Source organism: Aotus nancymaae, unplaced genomic scaffold, assembly GCF_030222135.1.
Source record: "Aotus nancymaae isolate 86718 unplaced genomic scaffold, 86718_ANA_hifiasm-v0.15.2.pri h1tg000051l, whole genome shotgun sequence".
In the NCBI taxonomy this organism is placed as follows: Eukaryota; Metazoa; Chordata; class Mammalia; order Primates; family Aotidae; genus Aotus; species Aotus nancymaae.
This window is the reverse complement of record NW_026988465.1, coordinates 24,601,899-24,616,877: the sequence shown is the minus strand read 5'-3', so window position 1 is coordinate 24,616,877 and position 14,979 is coordinate 24,601,899. Positions and strand designations below refer to the sequence as shown.

Below are 14,979 nucleotides of genomic sequence, written 5' to 3'. Positions count from 1 at the left end.
AGGCTACTAACCTGGGTCACACAAGCATAGAGACTGAGGTTAGTTAGTTAGGACCCCACAGCGATCCTTTGCTTGGGACAGCATTGGCTCCCTCAGCTGGGGTGGAATTCAATGAAACAAGTTACCCAAGCTGAAATAGAGAGGGAAGTGGGAAGAATCTGGGAGGTATGTCCGCCCAGTTTCAGACCAATGGACCTAGGAAGGTAAAGTGGTGCCCGCTTCAGCAGCACATGTACTAAAATTGGAAAGATCCAGAGATTAGCATGGCGCCTGCGCAAGGATGACATGCAAATTCGTGAAGCGTTCCATATAAAAATAAATGTTTTTTTAATAAAATAAAATAAAAAGGTGAAGTGAACATGAGAACCACTACTCTAGAGAAACCACTGCAACAACCATTGTCACATGTGTGGCGCTTTTTCCCTTTCCTTACACATTCCATGTGTCAAAACCGAAAATACCAAAACTCGACTCAACGTCCAGAAAGGCTTTCCCCAGGGACACAAATTCTCACAAACGCCAGGCCAGAAAACCTTGGGCAGAACCACAGAAATTTGATTTCAACTTCAAAACTGCTATATAATCCCATGACTGTTTCTCTGTCCTTTCAATCCACACAGACAGTCACTTCTTGATTACAGAGAATGACGTTAAAAACCAGTTTTCTAAGAAAGGTGCCCTGGAGACCTCCAGCACTTTTCTGCAGAGAAATGCTCACAGGGAGAGACTGTGGAGTGAGATGGGGCCTGTGCCTGGTTATGTTCCAGGCCAGCAAGAGGGCAGGGGACAGTGCTACACGACTGTCTTACAAGAGGTAACATTAGGACCACTTGACTCATCTTCTTCAGATTCTCACACAATTCCCTGCCATTCCCATTCAGCTATCATCTCACCCCATCTGCTTTTTGTGTATTGCTATGATTTTAGCCTTGGTATTGTGCTTTTTTTTTTTTTTTTTTTTTGGTTTTGATCTTTTGTTTTTTTGTTTGTTAGATTTTACTTCACTTTGAAAAATCTCCCTGTCTTGGTACAGAGGCAGCTGCTCCATTAGTTGTGATTGCTGCACAGCATGAGGTTCATACCCACCTACGGTGATGACAGACATGCAGGCTACTTCAACTCTCCATTACCGCATATCACTACAATGATTAGTCTCATTCAATCCACTAGGATGATAAGCTGAAATGTCACTGGGAGACATTCCTAGAAGTGAGGTTGCTGGGTACTAGACAAAAAGCTAAACAGAAATTCAAACTCACGTAATGCCTGTACAGCAAAACCTAAGATCTACATTTTTAAGGATAAAATCCTACCTTTAGTTCATGTAGAAATTCATACATATAATATTTTTGTCATGACAAATCAAAACAAAGTCTATCTAACTCACATCGGTCTGAGGAAACCTCCCAGGGGAAGAAGATCCTTGAGGTATATCTAAAATTTGAGTAAACATGTGGTGAAGAAGAAGGGAAGGTATTTTGAGCAGAGAACATTTAACTTTAACAAGTTATTTACTGCTCATTAACATTTCTTTTACTTTAATGATCTAGGAAATTTTTCTGCAATGTGATAATATTTTGTGGGGCTGTCTTCTTCAGAGTTTCACAGTAAAGTAGAAAACCTTGTTTTATTGAATCTTATGGCAGATTATTCTGCATGTGGGGGAGATTAGTGAATTTCCCAGTAATTCTGTCCCAGAGAACCCCCAGAGCCCTAACTGTGCTGGTCCTGCCAATGGACACTCTTAGCTTGTCTTTCTTCCTAGTGTTAGAAGAGTTTCAAGTATCCGTCATTTTGTGTGAAGCTGGGTTCCATCTCTGCTGAGGCAAAGGTGAAATTTTTGCCTTGGCCTACAACCTCATCTGGGTCAATCCAAGATGAGAGTTTTGTATTTGTATAGCATGATCTTTTTCAATAATGCTTGATGTGTAGAATACCTTTTATTCTTTTTTTGTTTGTTTGTTTTGAGATGGAGATTCCCTCTTGTTGCCCAGGCTGGAGTTTATTGGTATGGTCTCAGCTCACTGCAACCTCCCCCTTCTGGGTTCAAGCTATTCTCCTGCCTCAGCCTCCCCCTCCCAAATAGCTGAGATTATAGGTGCCTGCCACCATGCCCGGCTAATTTTTGTATTTTTAGTGACAGCGGGGTTTCACCATGTTGGCCAGGATGGTCTCGAACTCCTGACTTCTGGTGATCCACCTGCCTTGGCCTCCCAAAGTGCTGGGATTACAGGTGTAAGCCATCTCGCCCAGCCAATTTTTATTCTTCTACAGTCTTTACGGATTGCCTGATTTTGCTTCATGGTTGTAACAGATAACCTAATATTGTACAAGTGTGATATTGAATGTGGCCAGGATCCTGTATAATTGTGCTCACCACCAAGAAATAAATCATGCTCAGTCACCTGCAGAAACAATTTGACAGAATCTATCAACATTTCAAATACATATATCTTATGTCCCTTGATGCGCATTTCACAAGTGTACAAAGGCTGCTTGCAGGCATAACAGTTATGTTCAGGTTATTCACTTCACATTATTTGTAATAGAAAGACTAAGAAAAAGCTATCTAACCTAAGTATATAATCAGTTAAATAAATAATGGCATATATGCAAAATCGAACAATCTTTATTTATTTATTTAGAAGTGGCACAATCTCAGCTCACAGAAACCTCTGTCTCCCCGGTTGAAGCGATTCTCCTGCCTCAGCCTCCTAAGTAGCTGGGACTACAGGCGCCCACCACTACACCTAATTTTTTTGTTGTTTTTCTGATACCGTGTCTTGCTCTGTCGCTGAGGCTGAAGTGCAGTGGCACAACCTCAGCTCACTGCAAGCTCACTGCAACCTCTGCCTCCCAGGTTAAAGCAATTCTCTTGCCTCAGCCCCCTGAGTAGCTAGGATTACAGGTATGCGCCACCATGCCCAGCTAATTTTTTTGTATTTTTAGTAAAGATGGGGTTTCACCATGTTGATCAGGCTGTTCTCAAACTCCTGACCTCAAATGATCTGCCAGCCTCAGCTTCTCAAAGTGCTGGGATGACAAGCATGAGCCACTGGGCCTGTACCTCCTTATCCCCTTGTAAGTATACATACTGGGCCAGGATGGAAGAGAATATGTCTTTGTATTAGATTGTATTTACACTTTTAAAAATCTTTGGAAAGATAGCAGGAAATTCATGACAATCGTTGCCTGTTTAAAATGCTAGGAACTATACTTTGACATGATAGCATGTAAGAAAAATAAATACAATTAGAAAGCAACCAGGCATGGTGGCTGACGCCTGTAATCCCAGCAGTTTGGGAGGCCGAGGTGGGTGGATCACGAGGTCACAAGATCGAGACCATCCTGGCTAACGCAGTGAAACCTCATGTCTACTAAAAGTACAAAAAGTTAGCCAGTCATGGTGGTGCATGCCTGTAATCCCAGCTACTTGGGAGGCTAAGGCAGGGGAATTGCTTGAACCAGGGAGGCGGAGGTTGGAGTGAGCCAAGATTGCACCACTGTACTCTAGCCTGTGTATACACTTCAGAATAAAAGGAGCTATGTCAATACACTCCAGAATAGAAGGAGCTATGTCTATACAATCCAGAATACAAGGAGCTATGTCTATGCTATCCAGAATACAAGGAGCAATGTCTATACAATCCAGAATACAAGGAGCTATGTCTATACACTCCAGAATACAAGGAGCTATGTCTATACACTCCAGAATACAAGGAGCTATGTCTATACAATCCAGAATACAAGGAGCTATGTCTATACAATCCAGAATACAAGGAGCTATGTCTATACAATCCAGAATACAAGGAGCTATGTCTATACAATCCAGAATACAAGGAGCTATGTCTGTACATTCCAGAATAGAAGGAGCAATGTCTATACAATCCAACCTCAGGGATACGGCACGCAGCGGCTCATGCCTGCAGTCCCAGCACTTTGGTTGGTTGAGGCAGAAGGATCATTTCAGCCCAGGGGTTGGAAGTCAGCCCTGGCAACATAGCAAGACCCCATCTCTCCAAAAAAATTTTAAAAATTAGCCATGCTTTGGTGGCTTAGGCTGAGGCTAGAGTGTCACTTGAGTCCAGGAGTTCGAGTGAGCTGATTAGGCCACTGCCCTCCAGCCTGGACAACAAAGCCAGACCCTGCCTTCGTGGGGGTGGGAGTGGGGGGGTGAGTCACAATAGTAGTTCCCTCTGCGTAGTGATTGGAAAGGAACTTGAGAATGCTGTTGAGCCACATGCTGGTAGGCGGGGTTTATTCAGTTTGCAGAGAATCATCAAGATGAATATTTATACACGAGAGGTTGACTTTTTTTGAATAAGTAATTGGCTTGTGCAACTGTGCGCTTGGTTAGTAAGTGCTAAATCCACAGGACAGGCATCAGAAAAGGCAGGCCATCAGAAAGGACAGGGCGGAAATAATAAAGAACATCAATGAAACCAAAAGTTTGTTCTTTGAAAAGTTCACCAAAATTGACAAACATTTAGCTAGATAAACCAAGAAGAAAAGGAGTGACGGTCGAGCTCGGTGGCTCACGCCTGTAATCCTAGCACTTTGGGAGGCCGAGGTGGGCAGATTACCTGAGGTCAGGAGTTCAAGACCAGCCCGACCAACATGGTGAAACCCCATCTCTACTAAAAATACAAAAATTAGCTGGATGTGGTGGGGACACCTGTAGTGCCAACTACTCAGGAGGCTGAGGCAGGAGAATTGCCTGAACTTGGGAGGTGGAGGTTGCAGTGAGCAGAAATCATGCCACTGCACTCCAGTCTGGCGACAGAGTGAGACTCTGTCTCACAAAAGAGAGAAGGGAAAGGGGAAGGGGAAGGAGAAGGGGGAAGGAAGGAAGGAAAGAGAGAAAATTCAAACGACTAAAATCAGAAATGAAAGTGGAAGCGTCCACTCACCCAGGCCTGCTCATAGCAGCTCACTTGACCCAGTATAGCATGTCCTGCTATCAAGAAAAAAGTAACAATGCACAATAATAGGCAAAATACACAGTTTAAAGAGACAGAGCAAGCATCAGAACCAGACTCAGATATGACAGGGATGTTGGAATTCTCAGACCAGGAATTTGAAACAACTGATTAAGATGCTAGGGGCCTTGGCCAGGCATGGTGGCTCATACCTGTAATCCCAGGACTTTGGGAGGCTGTGGCGGGCAGATCATGTAAGGCCAAGAATTCCAGACCAGCCTGGTCAACATGGTGAAACACCATCTTTACTAAAAATGCAAAAAAAAAAAAAAAAAAAACCAGGCATGGTGGTACATGTCTGTAATCCCAGCTACTCAGGAGGCTAAGGTATGAGAATTGACTGAACCCATGAAGCAGAGATTACAGTGAGCCACTGCACTGCAGCCTGGGTGACAAAGCAAGATTCTGTCTCAAAAAAAAAGAAAAAAAGCCAAAGTCTGTAATATATCAAGAAGATGGCATGCAAGAACAGATGGGCAGAGGGATGGAAATTCTAAGAAAGAGCCAAAAAGCAGTGCTAGTGATCAAAAACACTATAACATCAAGGCAATGAAAAGACAAGCCACATGCTGGGAGAAAATATTTGCTAAAGATATACCAGATAAAGTACTGTTATTCAAAATCTACAAAGAACTCTTCAAATTCAACAGTAAGAACACAAACAACCTCATGGAGGAAAAAAAACAAAACAAAAGATTGGGCCGCTGGGCGCAGTGGCTCACGCCTGTAATCCAAACAGTTTGGGAGGTTGAGGCAGGTGGATCACAAGGTCAGGTGTTCAAGATCAGCCTGGCCAAGATGGTGAAATCCCGTCTCTACTAAAAATACAAAAGTTAGCTAGGTGTGGTGGCACACTCCTGTAATCTCAGCTACTTGGGAGGCTGAGGCAGAGAATTGCTTGAACCCAGGAGGCGGAGGTTGCAGTGAGCCGAGATCGCACCACTGCGCTCCAGCTTGGGTGACAGATTGAGAGTCTCTGTCTCAAAAAAAAAAAAAAAAAAATGGCCAAAGGCCTTAACAATCACCTCTCCAAAGAAGATATACGGATGAAAAATAAGCATATGAAAAGATGTTCCACTTCATATGTCATCAAGGAAATGCACAATAAAGCAACAATGAGATGCCACTACACACCTATCAGAGCAGTTAAAGTCCAGAACACCGACAACAGCAAATTGTGAGGAAGCTGTGGACTAACAGGAACTCTGATTCATTCCTGGTGGAATCACAGATGGCACAGCTACTTTGGAAGATAGTTTGGTGGCTTCTTGTAAAAGTAAACATATTCTTCTCACACAATCCAGTTGTACTCATTGGTATTCACCCAAAAGAGTTGAAAAATGATGCCCACGTGAAAATCTGTATACAGATTGTAAGGCCGGTTGCCTCACTGGTAGCCAAAGGACACACCCTTCTCTCTCCGCGTCTGAAAACTACGTCACCATTCTGAGCACAATACTCAGCATCTGGCCTCTCCACCCGGGCTCCCCACACCCATTTCCGCATTCCAGTCTCAGTCCTGCACTCATCAGCAAACTATGCACTCGGCCCACAGAAATTTTGAAAAATCCCACCAAAGACCTGCCCTATGGCAGCTTGCCCCGTACGTCCTCAACCAGCCCACTTGCCAGTAGCCCAGCTTGGCTGCCAATGGCGGCTTGTCTCGTCCGTGCCCAGTCCTTTCATAACCAATGAGACTACCTCGGCTTTGTTTCCCCCACAGCCGATCAACTACCTCTACTCCCTATAAAACCCCACGCCCCAAGAAGAGAAGCTCAACTTCTTTGGCCCCGTTCCTGGACCATAGAACCTTGCCCGGGAGCTGAATAAATTGGCTTTTAACTTCCTTACTCTGGTCTCCGTTTCCTCGGCAATAAACCTTACACAGATGTTTACGGCACCTTTATTCACAATTGCCAAAATTTTGAAGCAAGCAAATTATTATTCAATAAGTGAATGGATTAACTGTGATATATGTAGACAATGGAATATTATTCAGCATTGAAAAGAAATGAGATATCAACCCATGAAAAGACATGGAGGAAACTTAAATGCACATTACTAAGAAGCCAATCTGAAAAAAGCTACATACTGTATGATTGCAATTATATGACATTGTGGAAAGGCAAAACTATGGACAAAGTAAAAAGATCAGTCGTTGCCAGGGTTTGTGAGGATGGAGGGACGAACAGACCAAGCACAGAGAATTTTTAAGGCAGTGAAACTATTCAGCATGATACTATAATGATGGATACATATCACACTTTTGTGCAAATGCATGCAACACCAAGAGTGAAACCTAATGTAGACTTTGGCCTCTGGGTGATGATATCAAGATAGGACATCCGTTGCAATGAACCCACCACTCCAGTGGGGCATGTTGATAGTGAGGGAGTTATGCAGATGCGGGAGCAGGGGGTATGTGAGAAATTTCTGTACTTTCTGCTCAAAGTTTTGCTGTGGATCTAAAACCTCTTTCTTTCTCTTTCTCTCTCTCTCTCTCTCTCTTTTTTTTATTTAAAGAAAGTCTATAAAATGCACATGTGAGAAAAGAAGAAAGGTTTATGTTTACGGAACTTTAAGAAGGAAAATGAAGCTTGGGACTTTAAGCTCAGTGGAGAATTGATTCAGAGTCAACCCTAGAATCCGTGCGGACAGTCGTGAAGAACAGATATGAAGGGCCTGAATGCGGGACCTAGCAACAGCAGAGGACAAGGACATTTCAAAGAGTCTGAATGTAAGCTCAGTAGAATTTTGCAGCGATTTTGACGCTGGGTGAGAGAGTGAGAAGGAATTCTGAAGGAAGCAGAAGGACAAATTCCAGTCATCACGTCAAAAAGCAGACAAGTCTAGTCAGCGCCAAGATGTTTGAGTTTTATCTTACTGAGGTTATAGTTTCAGTATCAGGCTCACAGAACTCAAATACTCAGCAATTTCTGGGTGTTGGATACTTCCTAATGTAGGCGTCGCGCTTGTTTTGTAGCAGTTTAAAAATGCGACTGTAGACACTGACTTGGTAAACATGCTTGAATAGCGAGAAAACACTTTTCTAGGAAGGAGGGATGAGCAACAGAGAATTCCTGATTAGGTCCAGCAGGATAGCACTTCCTGCCGGTAGGGGTTTCCGTAGTGTAGTGGTTATCACGTTCGCCTCACACGCGAAAGGTCCCCGGTTCGAAACCGGGCGGAAACACTGCTGAGTGTCTGGTTTTTGTCTTCCTAAAATTTATAGCGACTGCTCTTAGGACCCCGTCCATTAGCATCAATTACTGTACGCATATGAGTTGTTCACACTTTCTAATTCAGTACTACGGAATACGACTTGCTCTCTTCTTATACCAGATTTTGAGAGGTGGGAGTCCCAGGACAACAGGAGGCTAAAGGAAGAAGGAGCATATATGTTTATGTTGAAAGATCCCAGACTGGTGCCATTTGATGGGACTCGGAAGAAGGACAAATTCCCTGAGAAAAGAGTAACTTGAATTGTGTAAGAAATGTTACTTCGTTAGAGAAGATTCACAAAATTGTGACTTTAAGAATTATTTTAATACTGCAACATTTCCCTGTTTAGTACTTTTTTTTTTGAGACAGTCTTGCTCCGTCGCCCAGGCTGGAGTGCTGTGTTGCGACCTCGGATCACGGCAAACTCTGCATCTCGGGTTCAAGTGATTTTCCTGCCTCAGCCTCCAGAGTAGCTGGGACTACAGGTGCCCGTTACTACGCCCAGCTAATTTTTGTATTTTTAGTAGAGATGGAGTTTCACCATCCTGGCCAAGCTGGTCTCCACCTCCTGACCCTGTGACCCGCCAGCCTCAGTCTCCCAAAGTGCTGGGATTACACACGTGAGCCACCATGCTGGGCCCCTGTTTAGTGCTTTTAAGTGCTCAAGCCTTCTAGCTGTACTTGATATCACTGACTATCACTTTAGATTTCACTCCATTTTAAGGCATCTCTAAAATCCAGTCTTTTGACAAATAACTGCATTACCAATCAGGACCATCTTCTCAATCAGGACTGTCTTCATGGGCATGCGGCCTACGCATTTGCACAAGGCCAGGCGCTTGATTTAATGCTCTGGTGTTGCTGATTTGAAATTCTTAATTTTCTTAAACAAGGAACATTTCTATTATAAACTGCACTCATAAATCATGTAACTGGTTTTTCTCTTACATGCTCACAAAAGGAGTAATCATCTGATGTAATCATTCCTTACAGGGAAAAGCAAAAGACTGAGCACTATACTGCCATGAGGACTGTTACAATGCTAGGGCTGAGGGAAGGCATTTGTAGGAGGTGATACTTTGAAGATATAACCGAGAAATTTTTTTTCTTTAAAGAGCAGCTAAAATAGAACACTGTATTCCAGGGTTTGATGAATTTTTTCCATCCTTTTATTATTTATTTATTTTTGAGGCGGAGTCTTGCTCTGTTGCCCAGGCTGGGGTGGAGTGGCTCACTCTTGGCTCACTGCAACCTCCACTTCCCACATTCAAGCGATTCTCCTCTTTCAGCCTCCCCAGTAGCTGGGACTACAGGTTCCTGCCGCCACGTCTGCCTAAATTTTTTTTGTATTTATAGTAGAGACAGGGGTTCACTGTATTGGCCAGGCTGGTCTTGAACTCCTGACCTTGTGATCTGCCTGCCTTGGCCTCCCAAAATGCTTGGATTACAGGCATGAGCCATCACACCTGGCCTTATGTTTGTCTAATAAATGATCCACAACTTCAGGTCTCATTTGCTGCCAGTCTCTAGTTAGGTTTTTTGTTTTTGTTTTCTTTCATGTTTTGCCGATCGTTCTTATCCTCTCAAGATGTTGTTATGCTACTCCACTTTACAATATGTTCAGTGAAATTCTAGAGTTCAGAATCACGCAAGGAGGGTTATCACAGCACTAATTTATACAATATGTATGTCTTACCTCCTTCCTTGCCTTTTTTTGAACTGCGTTAAAAGGAAAAACGTTAAGTGAAGCTGTAAGTTCCTTAGGAATATGAAAAGTAGCTACAGAAATTTAAACGTAGAAAATTGCAGCTCAGGCCAGGCGCGGTGGCTCACGCCTGTAATCCCAGCACTTTGGGAGGCCGAGGTGGGTGGATCACGAGGTCAAGAGATCGAGACCATCCTGGTCAACATGGTGAAACCCGTCTCTACTAAAAATACAAAAAATTAGCTGGGCATGGTGGCGCGTGCCTGTAATCCCAGCTACTCAGGAGGCTGAGGCAGGAGAATTGCCTGAACCCAGGAGGTGGAGGTTGCGGTGAGCCAAGATCGCGCCATTGCACTCCAGCCTGGGTAACAAGAGAGAAACTCCGTCTCAAAAAAAAAAAAGAAACAGAAAATTGCAGCTCAATTCTAGATGGTCTCTGGCATAGATTTAGCTGATTCGTCATAAATATTTCTAACCCATCACCGTGTTTTTCTACAAAGTGCCTCTGACATCGAGAGTCAAGGTCTGCAGCTTTATTAGGTATAAATCCAAGTAAGGTTTAATTAGTGACAAGAAATTACCTAAGTTTAGGGGAAGAAATAAAGAGGCCTCGCTGGGATTTGAACCCAGGATCTCCTGTTTACTAGACAGGCGCTTTAACCAGCTAAGCCACGAAGCCCCACATGTATTATATGGGGGTAATTTATTATTTTATAAAACTTTACACCTCAACCTGTCAGTGTTTCTACTTCAGTGATTTTCTCTGCAGTAACACAAGAAGATATTTCTGGGTCTCAGTCAAAACCAGAGAATAATGCTCTTGCTGTAGAATAAGAATAGGTCCTGAATTAAGAAGACGGTTTTCCTTTAGGAAACTGCTCTAAATATCAAGGACACCTCGAGACTATAAGCTCTGGTGGCCAGGTGGAGAACTTGCTTGGTTTTGAGAACAATTAACGTGTCTTATGCCTAGCAGTGCGTTTGCCTTCTGATGAACGCTCATTTCGTCTGTTCGTCTAGTGGGTGAGTGGTATCAGGGAAAACACTCTCTCCACACTTTTCCCTAACTTGGCCCCCAGTGATTCTGCCTGTCAGCATGCAAAATATACTCACCCTGGCCAAGGCGGACCGCTGCGCAACATGAGCTCCACCTCTAGGATGGCATTATCTAAATCAGGCAAAGGTGCAGATGAAATTCCTTGGGTCGAAATTTTCAAATAAGGTTCTACTGATTTGAACATCTATGTACTTAAGCTACAAGTTACCTGTCTCCCAACATACAGGCAGAGGAGGCATAGGATAATCTCAATACGCACTCCTATTCAAAAAGAATGAAAGCAAGAGGAAAAAGAAAACAAGAGACACCCTGGTGTGCAGCAGCTGTAGAATTCAGTGGGCACAGGATGCTCGTGTGTTGATTAGAACTCAGTACTGCTGTCTGGGAATGACTCCCCAGGCTCCTGGCTCCCTCTTCTGGGTTCTTATTCTACACTCGGATCCATCCATTCTTTTAATAGGAAATTTCACTTTGCAGCTAAGTGGTTTGCTTAGCCTACTTCCTTCCTGTAGTAGTCTGGGGGGAAGGGGGTGAGGTCCAAAGTCTTTTTATTTTGTGCTGTTCTTTATTTCTTTTAGTCCAAGCTGTCAGTGTTCAAATACTATAATTTTCTTCAAAAATGTGATGTTATGAAAGTTATTGAAGTTTATTCCTTTAGACCAGGGGTTCACAAACCATAACCCACAGACCACATCTGGTCTTGTTCCTGTTTTTATAAAGTTTTATTGGAACACAACCACATTCATTCATTTAGCATGATCTGTGGCTGCTTTCCTGCAACAGCCGATTTGTGTATTGCCACATCAACTGAACGGCCTGCAATGCCTAAAATATTTACTATCTGGGTCTTTAAAAAAAAAAAAAGTTTGCCAGGCCTGGAGTGGTGGCTCATCCCTATAATCCTGGTGCTTTGGGAGGCTGAGGCAGGAGGATCACTTGGGTCCAGGAGTTTGAGACCAGCCTGGCCAACCTGAAGAAACCCAGTCTCTACTAAAAATACAAAAAAAAAAAAAAAAAAAAAAAAAAAAATTGGCTGGGCGTGGTGGCACACGCCTGTAGTCCCAGTTACTCCGGAGGCAACAGAATCACTTGAACCTGGCAGGTGGAGGTGCAGTCAGCCAAGACGGCGCCACTCAGTGCACTTGACCCTGGGCAACAAGAGCAAAACTTTTTCACTTTCACATGTAGATGTTTAAACCCTCTAGATAATTGTGTTTTCAAAAACTTCACAGATGATTGCTTCTACTGTGTAGTTTTGCTAAGAACTAACAGTAATAGAATATTCTAAACATTTTTGTGTCTATCTATACAGGATGGATTCTTTCTCTGATATGCTTTTCACCTCCATCTCCATCCTCAAGTCAGTTCTTGACCCAGCACTGAGAGACCTGAGTTTCCTCCAGTGTTTGGTAGAAGTGGGAATCGCTCAGGCCATGTATCCTCTGCCAGGAATGGAACCTTGATCTGGCCAGAGACAGAACGCAGAGCCCGACAGCCAAAGGACTTCGGGGGTCCATTCCTTTTCCATGGCTTCATCAGGCAGAGAAAGACCTGATGTGGACCCAGGCAGTCCTGAGCATCCAAATAAGGCCTGGACTCCTTTATCCTCAGCTGATGAGATTCTGAGGAGACGTCTCTGACTCTGCTTGTCTGCTGCAGACCACACTACCTTTGCATATCGTGGTGCTTTCCTCGGGTTACCTGAAAAACAAAGGACGTGCCACACACTAGGTGTTCAGTATTGTTACATAAATTAATTTTATTCCAACCCTGCTTCAGGATTTCATTTCAGCTCTGTCTCCTCCAGACCCTGAAGTTCTTTTCTACGAGTTTCTTTTGTGAATTATTAAATTCCCCATGACAGCTTTAGCCTCCTTCACTGAGTGCTGTTTGGCAGACTGTTGAAGTTAGAATGACTTGAAGGTGCTTGGTAAGATTAAGATTCTTGAGACCCATGGTAAATCGCTTTAGTGAGGATCACTGCATGAGGGGTTCTAGAATCCACATTTGTAATAAGTCTCCCAGGAGATACTTTAGCCACAAGGACTGGATTCTCTGTGGTAACAATTGTGAACTTTTCTGGGAGCAGCTGGAGTTCTGGGGCGGTGTATTTTTCTGTGCAGCCCACACACAGCTCATTGTGTTCCTTTTGTAAATAGGTTGGATTGTTAGCTTAAAGCATTTTGTCATTAAAAGCAAAGAATCTGAACTGCCTTTGTGTCTACTAAAGATCTTAACATTTACCCCAGAATGAACTCGTTTTAATGTAATGAACCTTGGGCCCCATTCCTGATGCCTCCGATGACATCAGTGTGTGTGAACTGGAGGTTTGAATTCAGCAGGCAAAATGGCGATCTCTGAAGAAAAAGTCGGGACAGTGACTTTAGTGAAGCAGAAGTCGAAGGTGGTGTTAAGGCGGTTTCCACTAGGGCACTCCCTCCCCTCGTCTCTCCACCCCCTCACCCCCACTCCCTTGCTTTTTCTTTTCAAATCAAGTAAAAACAAACATTTCTAAAAATTTTTGACTAGATGAGGAGACTCAGGAGAAATGCTTGCTGAATACATGCCGTGTTTTCCTATCATATCTTCCTTATATTTTAATACAATTCAGTAAAAACAGCAATAACTCGGTACTTCCTTAACGTTCAGCACAAATGCCTTGGTTGTTATAAAAAAAAGATTGCAACATAAATAGCTCCAATCACCGAGATGGCCGAGTGGTTAAGGCGTTGGACTTAAGATCCAATGGGCTAGTGCCCGCGTGGGTTCGAACCCCACTCTCGGTAGGTTATGCTTTTATCTCCAGATTCCTTTAATACCGGCATTTAAAAAGTACTGGAAGGGTGACTTTATTGTTTTTCTACCCCTTTGCATAAACGCTACTGTTTTCTTGTCTTCAAATCTAAAGAAATTGCCTCAATAGGCAGTAGTGTGTGAATGATTTTCTACCACAACCTATCAGATGGAAATACCACTCACATCCATAGCTCACATCGATGGTCTGTTCCAGGACTTTCAATTCTACCAGGAATTGAACCTGTGAGGATATTTGATCCCAAGGTCACAGGTAAGAAACTCTAGTTCTCTGTACCTCCCAGAAAGGGAGAGCCACTCCTCAGTATTCTCATAGTTTCCAAATGATTGTACAAGAAAAGCCCAACTCTTAGCTAGGGCTGTCTGTCAAATACTCTGGAGAGCATGGCTGAGTCCTTCTTAACAGAGTTTGAGTTTATCTTGTTTTTTTTTTTTTTCAGTTTGAAATGTGAAAATGACCCCTCAGGAAGGGTTTTTTTTTTTTTTTTAGCATTTAACAGGTTATATTGTCTTTAAGAACCTTTTTATATGTTAAAAAGCCATCTGTATTTTCTTTTCTGTTACATGCATAGTATTCTGCGCTAATTTTTCTACTTAGTCGTTAGTTCTTTTATGATTTGTAGGGACTCGTTAAATATGACTTCATTAACTTTGTTTTGACATGAATCACAGGCAGTCTAGTTTGTTGTCTTTGAACTTTGTGGTGGCTTCGGACATGTAAAAATGGTTTTTTGTTTTGTTTTGTTTTGTTTTTTTGTGAGACGAAGCCTCGCTATGTCGCCAGGCTGGAGTGCAGTGGCACAGTCTCGGCTCACTGCAACCTCTACCTCCTGGGTTCAAGTGATTCTACTGCCTCCGCCTCCCTAGTAGCTGGGACTACAGGCACGCACCACCATGCCCAGCTAATTTTTGTATTTGTAAGTAGAGATGGGGTTTCACTATATTGGCCAGGATGGTCTCGATCTCTTGATCTCGTGATCCACCCGCCTTGGCCTCCCGAAGTGCTGGGATTACAGGCGTGAGCCACCACGCCGGTGCACATAGGTGTCTATGCAACCAAAGTCATCAGTCTTCAAGTTTTACAGTACTATGAGTTCAGTTGGTTTGCGGACCTTTGAAATTGCTGTGCTTTTGCCTTCATGCTTTCTTCCAAGATCATGGCTGACTCTCCACATCCCCGATCAGCAGGAAAGTGACCTCTT

At 43.3% G+C, this 14,979-nt stretch overlaps 4 non-coding genes across 4 annotated transcripts; 3 read left to right on the top strand and 1 right to left on the bottom strand.

Annotated features, from left to right (window-relative positions):
• The first annotated feature begins 211 nt into the window (after window positions 1–211).
• Window positions 212–315, top strand: LOC135269324 (U6 spliceosomal RNA). The gene has a single exon (XR_010337630.1). It is a non-coding gene; the product is annotated as a U6 spliceosomal RNA (small nuclear RNA).
• Window positions 316–8,099: 7,784 nt separating this feature from the next.
• Window positions 8,100–8,172, top strand: TRNAV-CAC (transfer RNA valine (anticodon CAC)). The gene has a single exon. It is a non-coding gene; the product is annotated as a tRNA-Val (tRNA).
• A 2,339-nt stretch (window positions 8,173–10,511) lies between these two features.
• TRNAT-AGU (transfer RNA threonine (anticodon AGU)) lies at window positions 10,512–10,585 on the bottom strand. Its single transcript has one exon. It is a non-coding gene; the product is annotated as a tRNA-Thr (tRNA).
• A 3,081-nt stretch (window positions 10,586–13,666) lies between these two features.
• TRNAL-UAA (transfer RNA leucine (anticodon UAA)) lies at window positions 13,667–13,749 on the top strand. The gene has a single exon. It is a non-coding gene; the product is annotated as a tRNA-Leu (tRNA).
• The last annotated feature ends 1,230 nt before the right edge of the window (window positions 13,750–14,979 follow it).